At 37.9% G+C, this 22,701-nt stretch overlaps 1 protein-coding gene across 6 annotated transcripts in view; it reads right to left on the reverse strand.

Moving 5' to 3' along the window:
- KCNJ16 (potassium inwardly rectifying channel subfamily J member 16) overlaps window positions 1-22,701 on the reverse strand; it is a 58,033-nt gene that overhangs the window by 14,541 nt on the left and 20,791 nt on the right. For 2 of the 6 annotated variants that reach the window (XM_032241877.1, XM_032241879.1), the window contains exon 1: window positions 14,047-14,876. The exons of 3 other annotated variants lie outside the window; for them this stretch is intronic. The gene's annotated coding sequence lies outside the window, so the exon portion shown is untranslated. Of the gene's footprint in view, window positions 1-14,046; window positions 14,878-22,701 lie in introns of those variants that run through there. One more of the 6 variants, XM_032241880.1, reaches the window with a different exon arrangement.

Here is a 22,701-nt window from a genome sequence, read left to right on the forward strand (position 1 = left end):
GGAATTTGGTGGAAGGAATGATTGTATTTTGCAATGGGAGAAGGAAACAAGATTTGGGGTAGGCCAGGGCACAATAATATAATTTGGGTATTTCTTCACCCACCCAAATCTCATGTTGAAATGTAATCCCCATTGCTGGAGAAGGGGACCTGGTGGGAGATTGTTTCGATCCTGGGAATGAATCTCTCTTGGCTTGGTGCTGTCTTCACGATAGTGAGTTCTCATGAGATCCGATCATTTAAAAGTGATGGTATCTCCCCATTCCACTCTATCTGTTACTTTCTCCTGCTTTCACCATGTAGTATGCCTGCTCCCTCTTCAATTTCCACCATTTTGTAAGCTTCTTGAGGCTTCCCCAGAAGCAGATGCTGGCATTATGCTTCCTGTACAACCTGTAGAGCTGTGAGCCAATTAAACCTCTTTTTTCTTGTAAATCTGTTTTAGTTCTTTGTAAATTCTGGATATCAGCCCTTTGTCAGATGGGTAAACTGCAAAAATTTTTTCCCATTCTGCTGGTTGCTGATTCACTCTAATGACTGTTTCTTTTGTGTGCAGAAGCTGTGGAGTTTGATTAGGCCCCATTTGTCTATTTTGGCGCTGGTGTTGAATAATGAGAACACATGGAAACAGGGAGGGGAGCACTACACACTGGGGTCAGTTGGGGGGAAATAGGGGAGGGATGGTAGGGGGTAGGGAGCTGGGGAGAGATAGCAAGGGGAGAAATGCCAGATATAGGTGATGGGGAGGAAGGCAGCAAATCACACTGCCACATGTGTACCTATGTAACAATTTTGCATGTTCTTCACATGTACCCCAAAACCTAAAATGCGATTAAAATAAATGGGAAAAAAAAAAACCTCTTTTTTTCTTTAAAAGAGGTTTAAATTACCTAGGTTTTAAATTACCAACACTCAGATATTTATAGCAATGCAAAAATGGACTGATAAAATCTGCCACTTGTCAGGTTATTTTATAGACTCAAATTCTGAACAATTATAAGTTCTACTCAATTACTGAACTTGAGTGTAGAGGGAAAGTCTTCTCTCCCCTATGTCACACAAACTTACAAAGTTGAGTAGCAGTATCAGAGGCCACGTGATCCACAAAGCCTAAAATATTTACCACTTTAAATATTACCCTATTTTATTTGAGTCTTTACAGAAGAGTTTGCCACACCCTACTCTAACACCCAAGGATGTTTCTGATTACCTTTTTTGTTGATCAGATTGTTCTGTGAAATAAATTGCAAGCTCCATGAGGGCTATGCTTGTCTTATTTACTACCATATCCCTAACAGCTAAAGCAATATGTGGCGTGTAGGCACTTACTAACTATATTTTGAGGAAATAAATGAATAAATAATTGAATAATACAAAGATGATATATATCCTCAAGGAAATTTCACCCCTTATAAGAGAGTGCTTCTAAAACTATAAAAACCTCAGCCCTGACAGTTCTCGAAACACCAACTCTCAATTGTTTCCATTTACCTACTTTTCCCTGTTGCAGATACCAGTTTATAAATGGAAAACACAAAAGTTGTAGTCTTTGATTTTATTTATCAGCTTCCTCAGAACTGATGGTAGATCTCAGCATGAAATTTTATATTATTATTATTATTTTCAACTTTTACTTTAGATTCAGTGGTACATGTGGAGGTTTGTTATTCAGGCATATTGGGTGATGCTGAGGTTTGGGATATGGATAATCCTTTCATCCAGGTACTAAGTATAGTGCCCAAAGCTTGAACCCCTCCCATCTCCCAACTAGTAGTCCTCTGTGTCTGTTGTTGCCATGTTTATGTTCATGAGTATCCAATGTTTAGCTCCCACTTAAGTAAGAACATGCAGTATTTGATTTTCTGTTTCTGTGTTAATTCACTTAAGATAATGAACTCCATCTGCATAAATGTTGCTGCAAAGGACATGATTTTGTTCTTTTTTATGGCTGTATAGTATTCCACAGTGTATCTTTACCACATTTTCTTTATCCAGTCCACCAGTGATGGGCACCTAGGTTGATTCTATGTCTTTGCTATTATGAATGGTGCCCTTATCAACACATGGGTGCAGGTAACTTTTGGTGAATGATTTGTTTTCTTTTGAATATAGACCCAGGAATAGCATTGCTGGGTTGAATAGTAGTTCTGTTTTAAGTTATTTGAGAAATCTCCAAACTACTTTCCATAGTGCCTGAACTAATTTACGTTCCCACCAACAGTGTTTAAACATTCCCTTTTCTCCACAGCCTCACCAACACTGTTGTTTTAAAATGTATTAGTAATGGCTATTCTAACTGGTGTGAGATGGTATCTAATTTGTGGTTTAGATTTGCATTTCTCTGATGCTTAGTCATAGCGAGCATTTTTTCATGTTTTGTTGACTGCTTGTATGTCTTCTTTTGAAAAGTGTCTGTTCATGTAAAAGTGTTTAATTAAATTTGTCATCTATAATTGAAAGAGTAGAAAAGTGACTCCTTCAATATTAATGTGTGTTATCATATTGTTACTTTAAAGATATATTGAAATGTATACATTCAATTTGAACTATTTCTGGAGGTAAGCTAGCTATGTGTGACAGTAGTCTGTGAATCTGGTACATCCTTCAATGCAGCAATTCCATTCTTAGCAATTTTTTTCTGAAGAATTATTATAGATGAATACAAAGACATGGCTACACTGGAGGGCTATTTGTAGTGACAAAATCTGGATGTGAATTAGCTATTTTATAAATGAGAAGTTGTTTTCACAGGTAATGGTATAATCATTTGATTACTCTATAGCCATTTAAAGTAATGGAATAGAAGAATGACAGGAAAAAATGTGGGCTTTTTAAATGAAAATAAAAACAGGGTTATAAAAATCTTGTACAATATATTTTTTTAAGTTTAAATATATTTTAAAATGGAGAAAAAACAGAGTGATAAACAAAAAATGTTAATTTTTATGTGATTATTTTTCTTTTTTCTTCTATTCACATATTTATATTTTCTAAAATTTAACAGTAAACATGCATGACTTTTACAGAAAGAAAAACAGGTATTTTCAGTTAATACTTTGAAGAATATTAATTCTGAGGCTTTGTAAAGGGGAAACAAATCAATAGCAATCTAAAAGCATTTATTAGGCTTTTTTAAAGGCAACTATAAATAGCCCAGAGAGGCAGACAGCCGTACAGACATTTAAAGTCAGACGTTGATGCTGTAATTTTTGCTGGAACAATTTACAGACACAAATATAGTGACATTTAATTCATCTAAGTAAAACCAGATCTCATTTAAAACAAGGAGGCGGGAGGAAGAGGGAGTCAGGTCACATTTGGCCACTGGAGGCCACTTAGAGAAATCATGAAAACAGTGGGTAGCAAATTAGGGATAAAGCAGAGTTAGCATTAAATGGGCATCAAATGCATTTCCCTTTTCTGGTGCCTCCTTTTGTCTCTTTCCCATTCCAAACCGTATTAAACTGTCAATACCGTTATTTCTTGGCTTATATAACAATGTCTGTTTTAAAAATCTTTCTTTTATCTTAATTTTTCAATAACTTTGGAAATAAAATGTTAAAAATTGTGTTATTTTGCCACTTTCCTACTTTAACTTCTCTATTGATAGATGTACAAAACTCAAGTAAATGGTCCTTTAAATGAATGAGTCCTGAGGAGGGCAATTACATATTCATGATGCAGGTTTGCCTAAATAACTGGCCCCAGCTAGATATTCATAACCTCAAGCTACATATTCATAACCTCCAACACCTCCTGTAGATATCCCTATAAACAATATAGTATAGTGGTGTTTTTTAAAGTGTAGCGGACTATCTGCTTTCAAATTTTAGGAGCATCTCACACTTATTGATCCTTGAGTTTCACCCCAACCCTGATTTGGTTGGTCCTCAATTGATTCTTCTGCATTTTCAAGATTGAGACCTTCAGTTTCAAAGATTGAGGCCTAGATTCCGATACATCAAAATTTGAGTTTAAATACCTGCTTGCTTGCTAGTAAGACTGTGTACTTTTGCCCTGACTAATCAACCTCTTTAAGCCTCTGTTTGCCCACCTGAAAATGTAGATCAGTGGATTGCTATAAGGATAAAAAGAAGCTGTGCTTCCAAACCTCCTTTTGTACTAGGCGGTATTATTTAGTTTTTAATCACAGTGCGTGTAGCTACAACTACAATCTTAGCCAAATCAAATAACGAATGAACAGTGGAATTATCTGGTGGAGATTAATATCATCATTCAAGTGTAGATCCAAATGGGGAGAGAGAGAGTTAACTGTCATTTTTTCCCCCACCATTAGTTATTAGACTGGCTATTTCCCAGACCTGTTTAAGAATTCTGTTTTAGTATCTAATTGCCTTGACCTTCATTACCTTCAGGGAGACATGACAGAACTGCCCAGAAAAACTACAAGTGTTGCTAAGAATAGAAGTCATTTTGTACTAGTTACCTGCTTTGTGTTTTTCAACAGAACAACAACAATTTTCATGGTGTTTCTTAATGCCAGATTACCTATGACTAAGCTTTAATAGCTCTCATATAGTTTTGCATGGGAGTTGCTTTGGTTGAACCTATCTGTTCATTTCAGAACAAATGTAATTTATGGAAAGCATATATGTCATGACTTTTGACCTTCTCAAAATCTGGTATTTATGGTATGCCAACAGAAATCCAACTCCTATCTCTCTGTTTCTATTTTCTCATTTGTGAGAACTGCCTGCAAACTGTCCTCTTTGGCAATTTACAGAAAGTCTATTTATTAGTCTATTCAATCTTCTGGGAATCATTGAACTCACAGATGTAATTTACTTGTAGACCAGAAACTCCCTGGATAGTGTCTACAACTTCTTTGACCTTTAAGTGATTGAGTTTCTGTTTTAAGCTGTTGAAATGAAAACTCAGGACATCTTTATTGGAGAGGAAAATAAAGTAAGTGTTATTGACTGATGGCTCCATTCCCATTTTCCTTGTGGATATAGATAAATTAAGAAAGCCTTAAAATGTAAGGCAAAAGATCTTCCTAGGAAGATCCAAATAGATAGCTTCCTGAGACAATACTGTAAGCTATATGTTGCATGTCACACGAGATTAACTTTCTATTAGTGTGTGCCTTCTCAAGGGTTCTTAGCAGAGAAGCATTACCACTTACTACAGATAATAGAAGATTTAGAGAGCTGAAAGGGTTAGTGTATTTGATTGAGTCTTGAATTTCCATTTTTTTATACTTTCTCATCCAATCATACTTTTTATTTTCATGATAGTGCTATAGAAGAAGAATGAATCATCCTGTCCTGATTTGGAAGGTTTCAATTTCATTATCTATGAATGCCTATACAAACAGCAGCAACCCAAGTTAGTAATATTTTCCTTAAAAAGAGAAGTTATACTGTTTCCAGCATTTCTCAGCCTGGAATATTCATGTTGATGGGCAACAAAGAATTGAGTTTGGGGAAGATGGGAGCACTTTTCCCTTAAACCACGATGGTAAGTAAAGTGTTTAAACCTTTGGTAGAAGACTTTCTATATCGTTTAGCCAAATACAACAGTGACAGTAATAGTAAAAAATTATGGACACACCTTTGTATATTTTTAAATTCAATCAACATTCAACTAGATCTGAGGTATTGTGAAGACGACGATTAAGAATTATGAAGAATATTACTTCCCTTGAGAAGTTCAGTCTTGCCAAGCAAACCACAGCAATGTTGTCAACACAGCTCTTTAAAAATATGGACTTCTATGGTGGAATAATACCAAAGTGAGAAAGACGATGCTAGATTCAAAAGAAAGGTGACTAGGGTTAAGACTTTTCCCAGCATTTCAGGAACAAAAGTGCTTTACTAGCATTCTGCTCATGTGATTAATTCTTGATTTTCCAGGCAAATGGAGTTGGTGCCATAGATAAGCCATAGCAGGAAAGTAGTGAGAAATCAATTTGCATTTGACTTGGAATATATTATATGCTTTGAGAAGAGTGCCCCATTAAAACTGGTTTTTTGGCCGGGCGCGGTGGCTCACGCCTGTAATCCCAGCACTTTGGGAGGCCGAGGCGGGTGGATCACGAGGTCAAGAGATCGAGACCATCCTGGTCAACGTGGTGAAACCCTGTCTCTACTAAAACTACAAAAAATTAGCTGGGCATGGTGGCGCGTGCCTGTAATCCCAGCTACTCAGGAGGCTGAGGCAGGAGAATTGCCTGAACCCAGGAGGCGGAGGTTGTGGTGAGCCGAGATCGCGCCATTACACTCCAGCCTGGGTAACAAGAGCGAAACTCCGTCTCAAAAAAAAAAAAAAAACTGGTTTTTTGCTCCTTTGATATCAAGCTATCAGATGGGAAAGATGTAACCAAGGAGAACATTCTGGGTTGTTGAACAAAAGGAAGTTTAGGAATTTTAATTTTAATTCCTTGAGCTAATGAATCCAGCAGATAATCTGCCTATGAAAATTGGAGTGGTGCTTGGCTTGAACAGATAGGTTTCCTATATCCAAACCAAAATTATTTCTTAGCCAAGAATCTATATAGTATAGCTACATGGAGAAATATTACCAATATGTATTAAAAATTCAATAATTTTAGATACTGATTTTATTTAAAAGATTATTTATAACAATCTTAACTGTAGACCACATGGCCTCATTTTATTTGAGGTTGAATAGAGAAGGAGACATGGATGCGATGAATATTTTCTCTGGTAATAAAATTACCTTTTGTTTCAACTTAATCAAAATGCCATTTTATACCCATAAGTGATAGATAATATTTGTGAAAATGTCATTCAACTGATAGATTTGGGAGTACCGCAGAACTTTGAAACACAACTGGAAAGATTATACTATAAACTATGTTTTTTTATTCATAGAGTTCAAGATGAGAGAAAGAAATACTGGCCCTCAGTACTTAAGCTGAGAATTATAAACATCATTGGCATTTGAACTCCCAAATCTCATGTAATTTTCCCCTAGAAACATAGACTGGATGCCCTCATTAAAAAAAAAAAAAAAAGAAACCAGTCCTCAAAGACAGATCATCAACAACCTGTGAATGTGCCCATGCCAGCTCCCTTACCAAGAAACATTTACGAGAGAAGACATAAAAGGCTGAAGAACTATTTGTCCTGTTAGTTATTCATATTCGGCTAAATGTCACTAAAACCTTGTGAAAATCAAAAGAAGTACAAGGCCCTGTCCATCAACCCCTAGCCCTCCAGGACTTGTCCTTGGTTCTTGGGTTCTTGGTCCCAGGGACACATGGAAATGGCAACACACCATCTGCTCTGTGCCATCAAGCAAAGCAGGTCTCTGCTTCCTCTCCTGAGCAGGACAACCCTGATTTCTATTCTTCTCCTTTGAATCGAACGTTCTTTGTACGAAAGCAACACACTGGGATTGTTGACTGTATTAGTTTTCACACTGCTGATAAGGACATATCTGAGATAGGGCAATTTATTAAAAAAAAAAAAAGAAAGAAAGAAAAAGAAGTAGTTCCACATGGCTGTGGAGGACTCACAATCACGGTGGAAGGTGAAAGGCACTTCTTACTTGGCAGCAGTAACATAGCCAAACAAAACAGATTTCCCCTTATAAAACCATCAGATCTGTGAGACGTATTCACCACCAGGAGAACAGTATAGGGAAACTGCCCCATGATGTAATTATCTCCCATCAGGTCCCACCCATACACATGGGAATTGTGGGAGCTGCAACTCAAGATGAGATTTGGGTGAGGACACAGCCAAATCATATCAGTGACCTTGCCTGTCTGTGGGCATGTGTACCCTGTTCCTTTCCCCAAAGAGATTTTACTACCAGTTTAATAGAAGAGCACCAATCAAAATCTCATCTATCCAAGCAGTAATGGCCAGCAAGTCTGATAGTACAACCAAGTATTCAATGTGGTACAACTTTGAAGGTCCAGCCCGCAGATAATCTATGATGCTAATCAAGGTTTTTCCATGTGCTCCCACCTTCTGCTTTTAGTGACACCTTCCCCTCAGCCCAGCCCCGTCTCCTCTTCTTGGGGCTCAGTGCTATATCACTCTCCCATAATCCTAATAGCCATCTAGAAAAGCAGGCTGTACTATATATTTTGTGTTTTGCAAATTAACAAGCTAAGTCTTAGAGAAATGAAGTCATTTACTAAATTAAGTTGGAAGGCAAAAACAACTAGCATTGCAACCCAAGTCTCTATAACTAGTGTGAGTGGCGCATAATGGTTAATGTCATCCTCATGCCCTCAGATGTGCATATCTTTTGTGTTAGGGAGATTATATGCTATTCCCTGCAACTCCAGACACCAGGGTTGTAGTGAACTGTTTCGGCATCTGAGGCGATTTTGAAATTTTCCTGAGATACATCTACTCACTCTCCTTATAATATCAGCCCTTGATATACACACTGAGGACACAAGTACCAGTAGCAAGTGACTGTAGCAGACCTCCACCAGATCAAACCATTAAGAATCTAAAACATCAGCAAGGAAAGAGATCAAAGGAAGCTCAGAACTTGGGACGATGGGGCAGGGTGGTGTTCTCAGTGAGAGCTAATTGAGTGATGCCTTTTCATGCAGAAGAATGTTTCTAGTTGTGGGATTATGTGGCCAGTGGGTAGATTGGAGGGAAAGCTTGTTGTCTTCAGACACCCTTTGGAATGAAGCCAAAGTGTTTTAACACAAAAGGAAAAACAATCCAGTGTGGGTGATGTCACAGAGCATCCTGAGGAAAGCAGCAAGCATAAAGCTTCCTACTGCATGGATCCAAAGTACACAGAATTATCCTGGCATTAATTCCTTCTGCAGCCAGAAGCTGGACTCTTACGGAAGAACTAACTCTCACCACAAAGACTCGATGCTAGAAATGTGTATGTGTGTGTGTCTGTGTGAAGTGTGTAAGTGTGTAAGTCTGGTTCCTGATCTGAGAGTTAGGGATCAACATTCCATTCTTCTTCTCACAGAGTCTAGGTTGTCTATGAAATCACTGTGAAGAACCAAAGGTTGTTTGCACTGGGTAGACAGAAAATCATCCTGTCCATCTCAGGGACACTCTCACACTGTGATCAGAAATCTGCCTTCTAATATAATTATGGTGATTATTAGATATGGGAAGGATAGGGGTAGAGAAGAGTGACCCAAAACAAAAAACAATTCATGTCACTGGCAACCCTGCATTAATGAAATGAAGACACATTCACACCACAACAGGTGACGATGGAGAGTCTGTTTATCATGTCAAATTAGAGATCAAAGAATTCCTGAGACTGGGAAGGGGAAAAGCACATTTCCATCTTCATGTCCAGAGAAACTTTACAAGATTAAAATATGTATCATCATCACAATAGAGAACTGTTTAAGTAGAAGCAGTGCCTTCCCCTTTGAAGAGAGTATATCTCCGAACATTGTAGGTGCAGACAGCCAGGTTTCTGGGTCTTTCAGCCTTGGGAGATCCTTGCTGATGGAATACAGCTCTCACAGCTCCATGCTAGCAGATGATGGGGACGGGGAGCTGAAGAGGATCATCCCAGTGGCTGGGAGCACTTATTTAGGGAAAAGACAGTGAATCTTGAACTAAGTATTATTAGATCCAACACATGTGGATTAAAAGGCAATGTAATGGCCAGACTTCTCAGGTCGAAAGCCAGGAGTTTAGGATTGCCCACTGGAGTGTGGCATTTTCTACTCTTGGGACAGATCCAGCTATCATTGTGAAAGGACGGAAATTCAGTAGAGCTGCTGGAACAGGGAGTAAAGAGTGGCAGGGCTTTAGTTAATGAGCTTAACAGACACCCAGTGAAAGAACAGGGGAAGAGAAAAAGGGGGAAACCCAGTGTTGGGGAAGTTAGGAAAAGGGATAATAGGCAGTGTGTAGACATTTGGGTAGGTAAGAAGTCTACATCAAATAGATATGGCAAAAAAAAGAAACTGAGCTCCAGATATGGAGCTGTGGTTTAGGACTTCCAAACAGAGAGATGATAATCAGATAACAATACTCAGCCAGAGAGAAACACTTCCTAAGTGCCAGACATTTTATGTTCATGAAATGTGTTTACTTCTCTGAGTTATCCTTAGAACAAGGGATCAATATTATCCCCATTTTAAAGATAAATAAGTTTGAGATATTTATTCAGGGTCACAGGATAATATATATATGGTGGGAAAAACATGAGAAATTTATCTCATTTTGTTGATAAAGTTTTAAGCCTTAATAATAAAAAGAATAGTTGGACATGGAATCAGAGTGATGGTGGTTATTTGGACCTGAACTCAGGAAAAAATAGAAAGCCCAGTCACTAGGACTGGAGCACAGGTTCAGAGCAGAACTCACTGCAATAAATGCTTGCTGAGTCCCCTGAGATGAGTTTTAGAGCCACTCACTTAGGTGTTCTAGGAATGACCCATTCCAGAATCTAGAGCAGAGGGGACTACATGTGGAATCAAATGACCTCAGCTCTAGGGATTGGAGAAATTCACAAGCAGGGAAATTTAGGCAACTGATTATACTAAACAGTCATCAATATCAAGCTCAGAGAGCTAGCAAAAATGGGCAAGGAGAAAGGGAGGGAGAAAAGTGAATGGGGTTAAAAATATATCTTTCCCAGAAAATCAAGGCAAAGATTCAACAAAAATAGTTTTCTAGCCACACAGAATTCCCAGTGGGAGTAGTGAATGCTGGTTTATTGGGAGATATTTCACATCTGAAATGTAACGTTTGATTCCTGCTACCTCTTTTGTTACTAGAGATCACCATAATGGTGAAGGAGTAGAACAAGAACCTCCCTCAAAAGTGATAATGGTAAAATAAGCCACTGGGACACAGCCACTTTAAAGCAGATACTTTGATGTGGCCATTAATAAAGATCAAAATGCAAAATGACTGATTTTTCCTTATTAAACTATGTACACACAAAAGAATGTCCCTAGCCCTAACTTTCATCTGACCCTCATTACCCCTTATCTCAGCCCGTCCCTACATATCTTCCCTGACCTCAACTGTCTGACTGATCTGCAGAGACTGGGCTCACCAGATGGGCAAGGCCCAAGGTAGAATGTGGATGTCTGAAATCAGGAAAAAGAAAAAACAGAGAAGAAACTACTAAAGATTACATATACTCACATATTCAAAACTTTTATTGAACTCCAACAATATTCCCCGTACTGTGATCTAGATGTGCTGAGATAATCAAAACATGACCCTGGCTCTAATAAATTCACACCCTTGAATGCAGTAGCAAATACTCTGTGTTCATGCAGTAGAGGCAGGGGCTCTGCTCTATGATGTTACAAAGGACAGGGCTATAATCTGTTTATGGATTTTTACAGGGATGTAGATTTATTGTCTGTATCATGAAGAATGCTTTTATTGTTAATATCTTACTATAGAAATGATCTATTGAGGATTGAACTATTTATTCTGAACTTGGATAATCAACTTGAAGAATTTACGGAAGAGCTTCCTGAATTTGCTAGGAGGCCGAGCCAGAAAACTCAGAAGTTCTCTTTTAACATTAATATCTAAAGGTTTTATGTTATGCTATTTTCTTATTAACTGGTAAAAAGCACTCCAATTTTATGAGATGAACAGTGGTGAAAGTCTTTCCAAGAGGATTGAAAATAAACAATGTCAGACTTCATCTTCTCAATAAAGTCAAAACACTTGGGTCTTTAATTAAAAAATAATAATAATAATTTGAGCCATATGTGTCATGCCAATAGGGCAGATCATCCTGATCCATGTTTTGATATTATCTGTGCCTTTGCTCATTGCATTGACTTCTTAATTTTAGCTGATCTGTTTTCATTTTCATTTTGTAATTCTGCATATGGCTCAAAGATAACAAAACACTCAGACTGGATCGAGAATTTTCTGAGCAACAATTAAAAAAAAATACAACTTGGCAGAATGGCCACAAGGAAACTCTCCAAGGATAGATGTTTCTGTCTCTTATTCTTGTGTTTCAGGGTGCCCCTGAATTTCACTGTGATGTTGGGTGTGTTGCATCTTGAAGGTGACCCAAGCTCAAGTTTTGATGATATGACTGCCATTAGGGTCTTATCAGGTTCTTATCATGACTTGTGATTCTAGAGGCATTACTAAGTGATGCAAACAAAATAGTGCCTTTGCTTTCATCACTTAGATTTGATTTTTAGACAGTCTAATTTCTATTTGAATCTCATCAACATTTACCTACGTGAACTCAGAGTAGTTACTTTACCTCTGTGATCTCCATCTTTTTAAAAGGGACAATTATAAGAATCAAATCAGATCGAATTGTAAAATACTAGGTATCTCATAAATGTCAGTAGTTTTTGCCTGAAGCTTAAGCTCTCAAATAAAATAGGAACTTCAACCTTGGCTGACTTAAGGCAGCTCCTGTGACAATGGTAGAAGAAGCTAATAGGACAAAGCCACTTTAAAACAGATGTTCTAATGTGGCCTCTTAAAAAAATTAGCATGAAAAATGACTGGTTTGTCTTTATTAAACTATGCACACACAAAACAATGTCTCTGACCCTAACTTTCTTCTTGACCCCCATGACTCCTCATGCCAGCCCATCCCAACATACCGTCCCTCACCTCAGCTGCATGGCTGACCTGCAGAGATTGGGCTCGCCAGACAGGCAAGGTCCAGGGTGGAATTCAGATGTCTGAAAGCTGAAGATTAAATATTGCAGGTCAGAAAACCATGGCAGAAGCAGGTCAGTGCTGGTATGAATTGTCAGAAGCACCATTGATATTACAACTGTATTCCACCTTCCTCATTAAAAAATTGCAATTGGCTTGTATTTTCTTAACTTGAAAGCAAAACATGTATTCTTTGGAGTTGCGCCACTGGTATATTACTGGGAGCTTAGCTATTAATCACCTATCACTCTCTATCAGTTTCCCTCCTTTCTAAAATGGAGCTAATAATAATTGTCTCCATTTACTTTGTGTTCCTTGTGTGCCAGGTACCATATCAAGTGAAATTAAATAATAGCTAAGATATAGATACTATTAAAGTCTTTAGAAAAGGAGGCAGAGAGAAGCTTAGCAATTTGGGGGAAGGTCATACTGCTAACACGTAGCCAATTTGGTTTCTATCTTGCAGACTGTAGACTGTCAAACCTCTAAGGATATTACCCCCACTTTATCTGAATTCTCAGGAGTATTTCAAGATTAGTGGGACATTTTTTAAAAGGCACGGGAGGTACTTTTAAAAGAAAAGCTTAAAGCATTTCATAAATAAATCATTTATGGCTAAAACCGTGGCCATGCATCGATACTGTCTTAGAATTGTCACGAAGACTAGCTGCCTTCCTTCAACTTGTACCACTTCTACTAGTGAAATGGGAAACTGAAGGCATGGAATATAGGAGGTGTTATTTACTCCATAGCAACAGTCCAGGTTACAAATAGAAAGCAATGAGTTGAAGAAAACATTAAAAGTTCGAAGGCCCAGTGCTTTTATACTTAGTCAGATTTCAATGCTTGAGGGGCTTATTATTTATTGAAGCTACCTTTTAGCACTTCTTTTTCTAAAGAGTCTTTACAGCAATTCTGTCTATATTTTTAGTTGTGAAGATGTGATTAATTCCAAATTGACAACAACATATGTTATTACACAGTTTCAAATTCCTGATGCTACTTTGCTGTCACTTTGCAACAGTGGAAAAGTGACAAAGACACACAAAAAAGACAGTTTTATGAATGACTGTTTTCCACAGGAAATGAAAGATTCACCTCTTCCACGTTGTTCCACGTCAGTAAGTTATGTCGGCTGGCTAAGTCATCATCCTTTTAGTCTTTGTCTCTGAATGTTACTTCCCTTAATGGATCTGCAAATGGCACTGACATTTTTAATAAGTTTGGCTCAGCATTCCCCAGAGATTATGTGAGAGAAAGAAAACTTATTCTCAGCTATAGACCATGATGCTTCCATAAAGCATGACTACTGAGCCGAAAAGAAACATTATAAAGGTGCTGATTAGCAGGGATACATGCAAAAAGAATGAGCTTAAGAGAGCAGACAAGCAATTAGTTCAGGTTTGGAACACTTTTAATCCACTACACGATCTTACCTTAGTGAAAGACGATGAAGCTCAGATCTAAACCCCGTGCCCTTTTCATCTTGTAAGAGCACTGTAGCTGGGCACTTCAGGGCTCTTTTCTCTTTGCCCTGTTAGTACTTTTCTGAAGCTGTCAGCACCTACCGCCATGGAGATTGGAAGCCCCACAGGAGAATCTCTCTCTTCTTTGCCTTTCCGGATACATTCACCACAGACAAAGGCCACTGAGTTCTCAGCTTCGCTCTAGTGAATTGACACTTTCTTTAACTGGTTCCCATGCCTACGCGTAGTAGATAGTCTTGCCAATGGTGGCGAATGGAAAACAAGAATCAAGAAGAAATAGCCTTCTTCCATGCCCGTTTCCATCTTTGTTTCCGATCAAACCTCTGTAAGCTTATACAATAATAAAAATCTTTCCACATCACAAAAGTGGCCACACATTACGCTTACATTTCTTTTTATCCTGAAAGGCTGGATTGTCTCTTACTGATACCTCCAGGTTTTTTACAACATCCTCCAAGTGTGTTCTTCTTAACTGAAGATGCTCTGTTATTGTCACAGCAAAGATATTTCTATGCAAATGTACACCTTGTCTGACTATGTGACCCTATACCTAGGATAAACAGCATCTTGCCCAACATCATTTCATTTGGGTTTCAAGGAAGTGTGTGCCCCCAAAAGACTATCAACAACCTCAGTAGTGATTCCAAGGACAAAGTTTAGATTTTCTTTCAACATGCTGGTTTTGCTTTGAAGTTTGTTCATTTGCCTCCTCTAAATTTCAAATAAGAGAGGGAGCAAGTTTCTTGTTAAGAAGCATTACCGGACGGGCACAGTGGCTTGTGCCTGTAATCTCAGCACTTTGGGAGGCTGAGGCAGGATGATTGTTTCAGCTCAGAAGTTTAAGACCAACCTGGGTAACAGAGTGAAACCTCATCTCTACTAAAAATAAAAGACAAATTCACTGGGCGTGGTAGCTTGTGCCTGTAGTCCCAGCTATCTGGGAGGCTGAGGTAGGAGAAATACATGACCCCAGGAGATCCAGACTGCAAGCTTGCTATGAGACACCACTGAACTCCAGCCTGGGTGATAGAGTGAGGCTCTGTCTCAAAAAATAAATACATAAATAAAATAAAATAAAAATGAACCATTACTCAATAAATAGCACAGTAAATGCTGGTGCTATTTACTCAGATAATGGAACTGAGAGAAAAAGAGTTTTGGAGTTGGGGAGTCAATAATTGGTGTTTTAGCACGGAAAGTTTGATATACTTTCTGACAACCAAATGAACGTGTCAAGGAGACAGTCTGGAGCTCAGGGAAGAATTTCAGAATGGGAATATAAGATTGAAAATTATCCATGTATGTATAGTATTTGCAACCATGAACATGGATGAGATTATACAAGAGTCCGGGTGGTTAGAAAGGAGAAAGATTCCAATGACTAAGGCCTGGGACAGCCTAATTTAAAATTGGGAAAACGAGGAGGCTTTAACTAAGAAGACCGAGAAGGAGAATTGCTTGAAGTAGGAGGAAAAATTGTGACATGTATTATGAAGTAAAGAAAACGTTACAAGTAAAAGGCAGTGTGGTCGGGCATGGTGGCTCACTCCTGTAATCCCAGCACTTTGGGAGGCTGAGACAGGAGGATGCTTGAGCCCAGGAGTTCGAGACCAGCCTGGGCAAAATAGTGAGATGCTGTCTTGACAAAAAAAAAAAGATATATATATATTTTTTCATATATATTTTTATATGTGTATATATATTCATATGTGTGTATATATAATACATATGAATATATTATATATGTTTATATATTTATATGTGTGTATATAATATATATTTTATAAATATATTTTTTATATTTAATATTTAATAGTATTTATAGTATTTTATATAATATATAATATATATTTTGTATGTATTATATATATATTAGCTGGATGGTGATGCACACCTGTAGTCCCAGCTACTTGGGTGGCTGAGGCAGGAGAACTGCTTTAGCCTAGGAAGTCAAGGCTGCAGTAAGCCCTGACCATGCCACTGCCCTCCAACCAGAGCGGCAGAGTGAGACCCTGTATCAAAAAGAAGAAGAACAACAGCAACAAGAAGAAAAAGAAAAAGGCAGTGATCATCGGTGTTACTAAAGACAAGGCCAAGAATTGACCATTGGATTTAGCAGTGCGATGTCACTGGTGACCTTGATGAAAGATGTCACAGCAGATTTTTGGGGATAAATGCCTGATTTGACTACAGAGAAGTGAAAACAGGGTGACAGGACGTGGAGAAAGCATGCAGGAAGCCTACAGAGAGTTCTGCTGTCAAACGGAGTAGACAAATGTGATGGATGGGAAGGGATGTGGAGGTCCAAGTGGGGTGTATTTTTCAGAGAAAGAGTTATTTGTTTTGTTTTAATTTTTCACATAAGATTTTGCCAACTGTTTTTTTTTAATTAAGCAAATGTCCTGCAATTATTCCTGTGTGTCATTGGTATTAAAAATAACCACTTTTGGCAAACATAAAGAAGTTGTCCTGTTTGATCTTGTAGTTTCATTGTAAAATCATGGGGAGAGAATGGAATACTATTTTGTTTTTTGTTTGTTTGTTTGATTGATTTGGAGACAGAGCCTTACTCTGTTGCCCAGGCTGGAGTGCAGTGGTGCGATCTCAGCTCACTGCAACCTCCGCCACTCAGGCTGAAGCAATTCTTCCTCAGTCTCCCAAGTAGCTGGGACTACAGGCGCACACCGCCACACCCAGCTAATGTCTGTTTTTTTTTTTTTATTTTAGTAGGATGGAGGTTCACCATGTTGCCCTGGCTGGTCTCGAACTCCTGAGCTCAGGCAATCCACCCGCCTTAGCCTCCCAAAGTGCTGGGATTACAGGCGTGAGCCACCGCGCCCGACCTGGAATACTATTTTGAATCAACCACTGGGTCCTATGTGCATGTGATTTTATTAACCACTGGTTTCAACTAATCGGGTGAAAATAAATAATTCAATCAACTATTTTCCATCTTTCCTCTCTTATTTTTTCCACATCATGTAAAATACTCTGCCTAAATTATTCTTAAATAAAACGTTTTTATAATCATATAAAACAACATAAACTATAGAAAATATAAATTCTGTGATAATACTTTTCAGTAAACATTAACTAAAATGTCCTAAAATCTGCAATTTAATTGTAATGTAATTCTAAACTACTTGTTCACTAACAACATTGCTTGATGTACAGTGAATGTACACTTAATTCTTTTAAAAAAATGGAGTGGCTGAATAACATAGCACTAAGGAAATCTACAATTATTGGTGACGGGAGCCTGTAATCCCAACTACTTGGAAAGCTGAGGCAGGAGAATTGTTTGAACCCAGGAGATTGAGGCTGCAGATGGCAAGACTGCACTCCAGTCTGGGCGACAGAGCAAGACTCCGTTTCCAAAAAAAAAAAAAAGAAAGAAAAAAGAAAAACAAAGCTGCAATTATAACCATTTACTTTAAGAATGGTATTAGCATTAAAACTATGTTATAGGTCTGAGTCTTTTACAAACCAAAAGAAAAAATGAAACACCAGACAGATAAATCGAGTCTACTTAACCTAGCAGATTGATATATATATACATATATATATATATATTTTTCCATTTATTTATTTTATTGCATTTTAGGTTTTGGGGTACATGTGAAGAACATGCAAGGTTGTTGCATAGGTACACACGTGGGAGTGTGATTTGCTGCCTTCCTCCCCATCACCTACATCTGGAATCTCTCCCCTTGCTATCTCTCCCCTACTCCCCATCCCCCAGCTTCCCTCCCCTATTTCCCCCCAACAGACCTCAGTGTGTAGTGCTCCCCTCCCTGTGTCCATGTGTTCTCATTGTTCAACACCCGCCTATGAGTGAGAACATGCGGTGTTTGATCTTCTGCTCTTCTGTCCAGATTGATATATTAATGATAGCTAGAGATAGATATAATTTTCATATACATATGGTTTTTATATAGCTTGTATAGTACTATTGATAAAATACCTAAATTGTTCTCAACAGAATATTTTAAATGCACAGAATATCCTAGACCTGGGTTTCTCAACTTCAATATTTGCGGCCAGAAAGTTCTCTGTTGTGAAAAGATGACCTGTGCTTATGGTACTTAGTTTAACAGCATCCCTAAACTCTTCCCACTAGATGCCAGTATGACCCCAAACCCAGTAGTGACATCCAAAAATGTGATCAGACATTGCCAGATGTCCCTTGGTGAGCAAAATCACCCCGGGTTGAAAATCACTGTCCTAGACTCAAAAAACCAAGTCGACCAGTTTTATTCTTAGTTAGTAGAATGTATAATAGAATAAGGATTCACAAAATATATAAATAGCATTTCTTTCATAAAATACAGTAAAGTTGAATTATCTAAGGAGGGAGTAGATGTGTAAAATGTGGACAAAAGGAAGCAATGTTTGCAACACCAAATTTACTCTGTGGAAAAGCTTATGAAAATATAAATGTGTAAGTAGAAAGCTGGACTTCAGGAAAAATGGATAGCGATAAGCACATTTTCACGGAGGAAAAAGCTCAAATATTGGTTTTTCAGAGATCACATTAAAGTTGGTTTAATTTCTGATCTTTAAAGAGAGAAGCAACACAATGGTTAAGAGTTGAAATAAAGTGCCACTCTGCCAATTGGTATCCTGTCTCTTCCTACTCTAACACTCTGTGCCTCAACCCCCTACCCTGTAAAAGGAAGATAATAAAAATATCTTAGTTCTTCGCAGAAGTAAATGAATTCATATCTGTAAAGCACTTAAAACAGTAGCAGGCAAAAATAAATGTCATCTATGTGTTTGTTAAGTCTGATTGGGAGAATATAAAGAAAGTTGTACATAATTCGGTGACAGTCATGTTTTCCGGGTAGTGAAAAGACAAACGGAAAATAAAAAGTACTGAAGGAATGGATGAAGAAATGGGCAGAGAAGTATCAGATAAAATGAAAGATCTGCAAATGGAAGGCATTGATCTTGGAGGAAAATTGTACAACTATTCCTCTGATAGTCCCTATGATCGTCAAACTAATTTAGTAATTTGAAATAGAGAAAATGATTGTCTGACTTTTATGTAATGCCTTGTAGTCACTAGGAAATGAACACAATTTTTAATTTTTAACTGATTTTTCTTATCCAACGAAAATGTGTAAGTTGCTCTGTACAGCCTCAGCCCCTCCTGAAATCCTGCCTTCCGATAGACCCAGGCAAACTTCACAGGTGCCATTTTTGCTGGCCTGAGAGCTTCCTGTTATTCTAACTGCCTGGTTACCATAGGATATAGAGGAAGTGTCTGAAGTTCTCACTGCTAAACAGACTTTCCTCCTGTAGCTCTCTCGCACTACTTATGATTCTAGTTATTTGAATGCCTCTGATGTATTTTCCTTTCTTTGGCCAAATCGTGCTGAAGTGAAATCGATAATCCTAACAGATTTCAAAATCTGAAATCATAAATAAGTGATGAGTTGGTTAACATGTAGGTCCTCTCAAATTAGTGATAATCATATAATTTTAAAACTTAACAGTGAGGCTTAATAAGCGTTTCAGTTTGGGTCACTTTTTTTGTGTGAATTTGAGTGAGTTATTTTTTCTTCACCTTGTGTCTACCCCTAAACACACATAGTACCAGGCAAAGACCCTCTGAGAATTGCCAAAATGACTGAGTGAGGTAATGCCATGAGAAAATTCAACCCATAATGAGAAGGACATTAACACCTAAGCATTTATTGTCCCAGTTCCTCTACAACACCCCTCAAGATGGCTGTCCATCTCCACTTGACTGTTTTCATGGACTAAAACCTCACTCGCCCCAAAACGCATTCTATTTTATGATGACTATTTTATGATGACTCAAGATTACTAACGAGGAAATCCTCCCTTAAACTCAGATAAAAATGTGTCTCCCTATAGCTTTTACAAGACCTTCCTGTCCTCCTGCTGTCCCCTGAAGCTCTGCAAAACAAGTCTTTTACTACTTCCAGCAGCCTGTTTTTCACATAAACATTTCGTAGTTACTTCTTTACCTTCTAACTCAGTCTTCACTTCTTGCAGTGAAAAATCTCCAATTATCTTATTTTCCACAATATCTTTAGTGATTTTTAGATCTGTTACTTTTGACAGAGAAGAGGGTAGGGGCACTTGTGAGAATTATGGATCAGAAGGAAACCTGGCATCAATCAATACTGCTGTGACATATGGTCAACTTATTCATAAGAAGTGGAATGCTGGTGCATTTTAACAACTACCTCTATGGGGGAAATGAAAGGACTGATTTGTAGAGTTTCCCATTCCTGTGGTATAAATACTCCATGCAGTGCTGATTTCAAGTCACTGATACGAGGCTTCAGAATGTGGATTTGGTAAGAAGTGTGTACAGTTGGCTCTTGTGAGCTAGTCCGAGCTAGCTCCAGCACTTGGAATTTGCTCAACACCCTGGTTATTATTTGAATGTCTTTTAAAAGATGTTATATATTTTAATTCATAATCATTGAGGTGCTGTTTGGCCAGCCCCCTATCAGTCCAGATTCTGTTCAAAATTCCACTTCAAAGGTTCCATTCCACTCAAAATTCCACTTCAAAGCTACTATTAATGGAGGAAATACAAAAAGTCATAGAAAAAGCCTCTAGCTTCAAATATTTGAGCCTGAAAAAAAAATTAATCTTTGATGTCAGTGCTAGAAATAAAATGGGGCAAAGTCCACATATCAGTATACATTATTATTAAATTATATATATACATACACACACATCAATGTTATTATTATATATCATTAGGCCATAAATTTTTTTAATCAAAGGGAAAAGAAAGAAGATTTAAATTGCTGTCTTGTTAAGAGGCATACTGCAAAAAATGATTTACCTTCAAGTTTTAAACTGTTTTTCTATAACTCAGTAAGCATTTAAGTCCTTATGATAAATTAAGAAAATGTTATGAATATTCCAGTTAGAACTGTATTCATGAATACAATTATTTTTATGTTTAGCCTTTTCCACTCTCGATTGGCTCCTAAATTTTTAAAAGCAAGAATATGTTTGCTTTTGTTCTCCAGTAAATCCATTCTGCAGTAGTTACTTGCTGAGTCACATTTCCCCAAGGGTGCAATTTACACCCTTCCTCTATTCATACTGAACCAAACTGGTTGAGACAAACTGTGTTAGCACTGAATAGGAGTTAGCAGGAAAATTTTTTTAGAATGATTACTTGGCCAGATCATGGGATCTAAAATGGGGAGAAGTATGGGATAGAGCTGGAGTGGTAAGCAGCATCTGATAAATCATGTTAAAGGATTTGGATTATTCTAGGACAGAATTAAAGAGCTCTGATCAGGAGACTAGCACAATCTGACTAGCATAAAGACAAAACATTGCATATTTGTATTTAAGATTCTGGCTCTCGTGGTGAGGACAGATTGACTAGACAAGGGATGAGGAGGTCATGAAGAAGGATATTGCATAACCTAGGGAACATATTCAAGAGGGATTTGAAAGAATGAATCCACAATAATCAGAAATCCATAATGGAGAAAAAAGAAGAAAATGGAGGTAAAGGAGCAGAGTAGAGGGATGGGAAAAAGTCAAGTTTCTTTCCAAGGAAAGAATAGATACAGAGGCAATCGGGTCTATGGGTGGGAGACGAGAGGTTTGTGATTTTATTTTCCCTGTTAAATAGGGGTAGTGGGTAGAGGAAACAGGAGCAGAGATTTGAAGAGAATGAAAAATATGTGAAATTGTCACTGTAGAAAAATTGAGAACTAGCTACATGGGGCTGTGATGAGGGCCTGTTCTTAGTAACATTTCCTCAAGAATCTAATAGAATATGAATGTTTTTTAAAGCATTGCTGGTGCTCCTGATCGATCTCCGATTTATCCATCCTTCTGCTCCTGACCTGCTCCTCTAATTTCTACTGAGACCCACCAAACAATAGAAACACTTTTTGATTTAAGATTTTTGATAAGGTAACTCATTCCATTCTTGGTTCCTAGTTAGACCCCTAAATGGCCTTTCTAACAAAAATGGTGACATTCTCACAAAATATGTGCTCCAAAAATGTTTGCTACAGACTTCCCAGAACAAATCCTGACATCAGCGGGGAAACAGGAGCACATGGGTTGTGCCATGGACGTGTCCTTTGTGTGGAGCTCCGTAATTTAGTCAACGAACAAACCTCCCAGTGAGGTCATGTCTCGTTTGGGGTTGAACAGCTAACTCTGTATCTGTGATCACATTAACAAAAATGCACATAAAATGCCCAGGAATTTTTCCTTCATTTGATTCCGAAATTAAACTTACACAATGTCATGTCTGCAAAATGAGTATTTCACCATGGAGATTTCTTTGATTATAATAGGGTTCAAAAGAGAATGGAGATGATTTAATATGTTGGGACATGTCACCTCTTCGGTTGACTGTGTCACGTACCTTTCTGTGCTTCTGAAGTATCACATTTTAAATGTAGATCAGTCTACACTCTAAAAAGTAAAGTTTATATCCAAAAACCCTGATCAAGTTACTAGCCGTAACTAGCTCTACCAGTAGAAGCTGTCGAGAACACTGAGGTAAAAAGCCTAATATCCATTCATGCTCATTCTGAGATGCTTGATTCCCAATAAAACAGACGGTTGCTATCACCT

This window comes from Sapajus apella, unplaced genomic scaffold (assembly GCF_009761245.1).
Source record: "Sapajus apella isolate SASKATOON/1434 unplaced genomic scaffold, GSC_monkey_1.0 scaffold48, whole genome shotgun sequence".
NCBI lineage: Eukaryota > Metazoa > Chordata > Mammalia > Primates > Cebidae > Sapajus > Sapajus apella.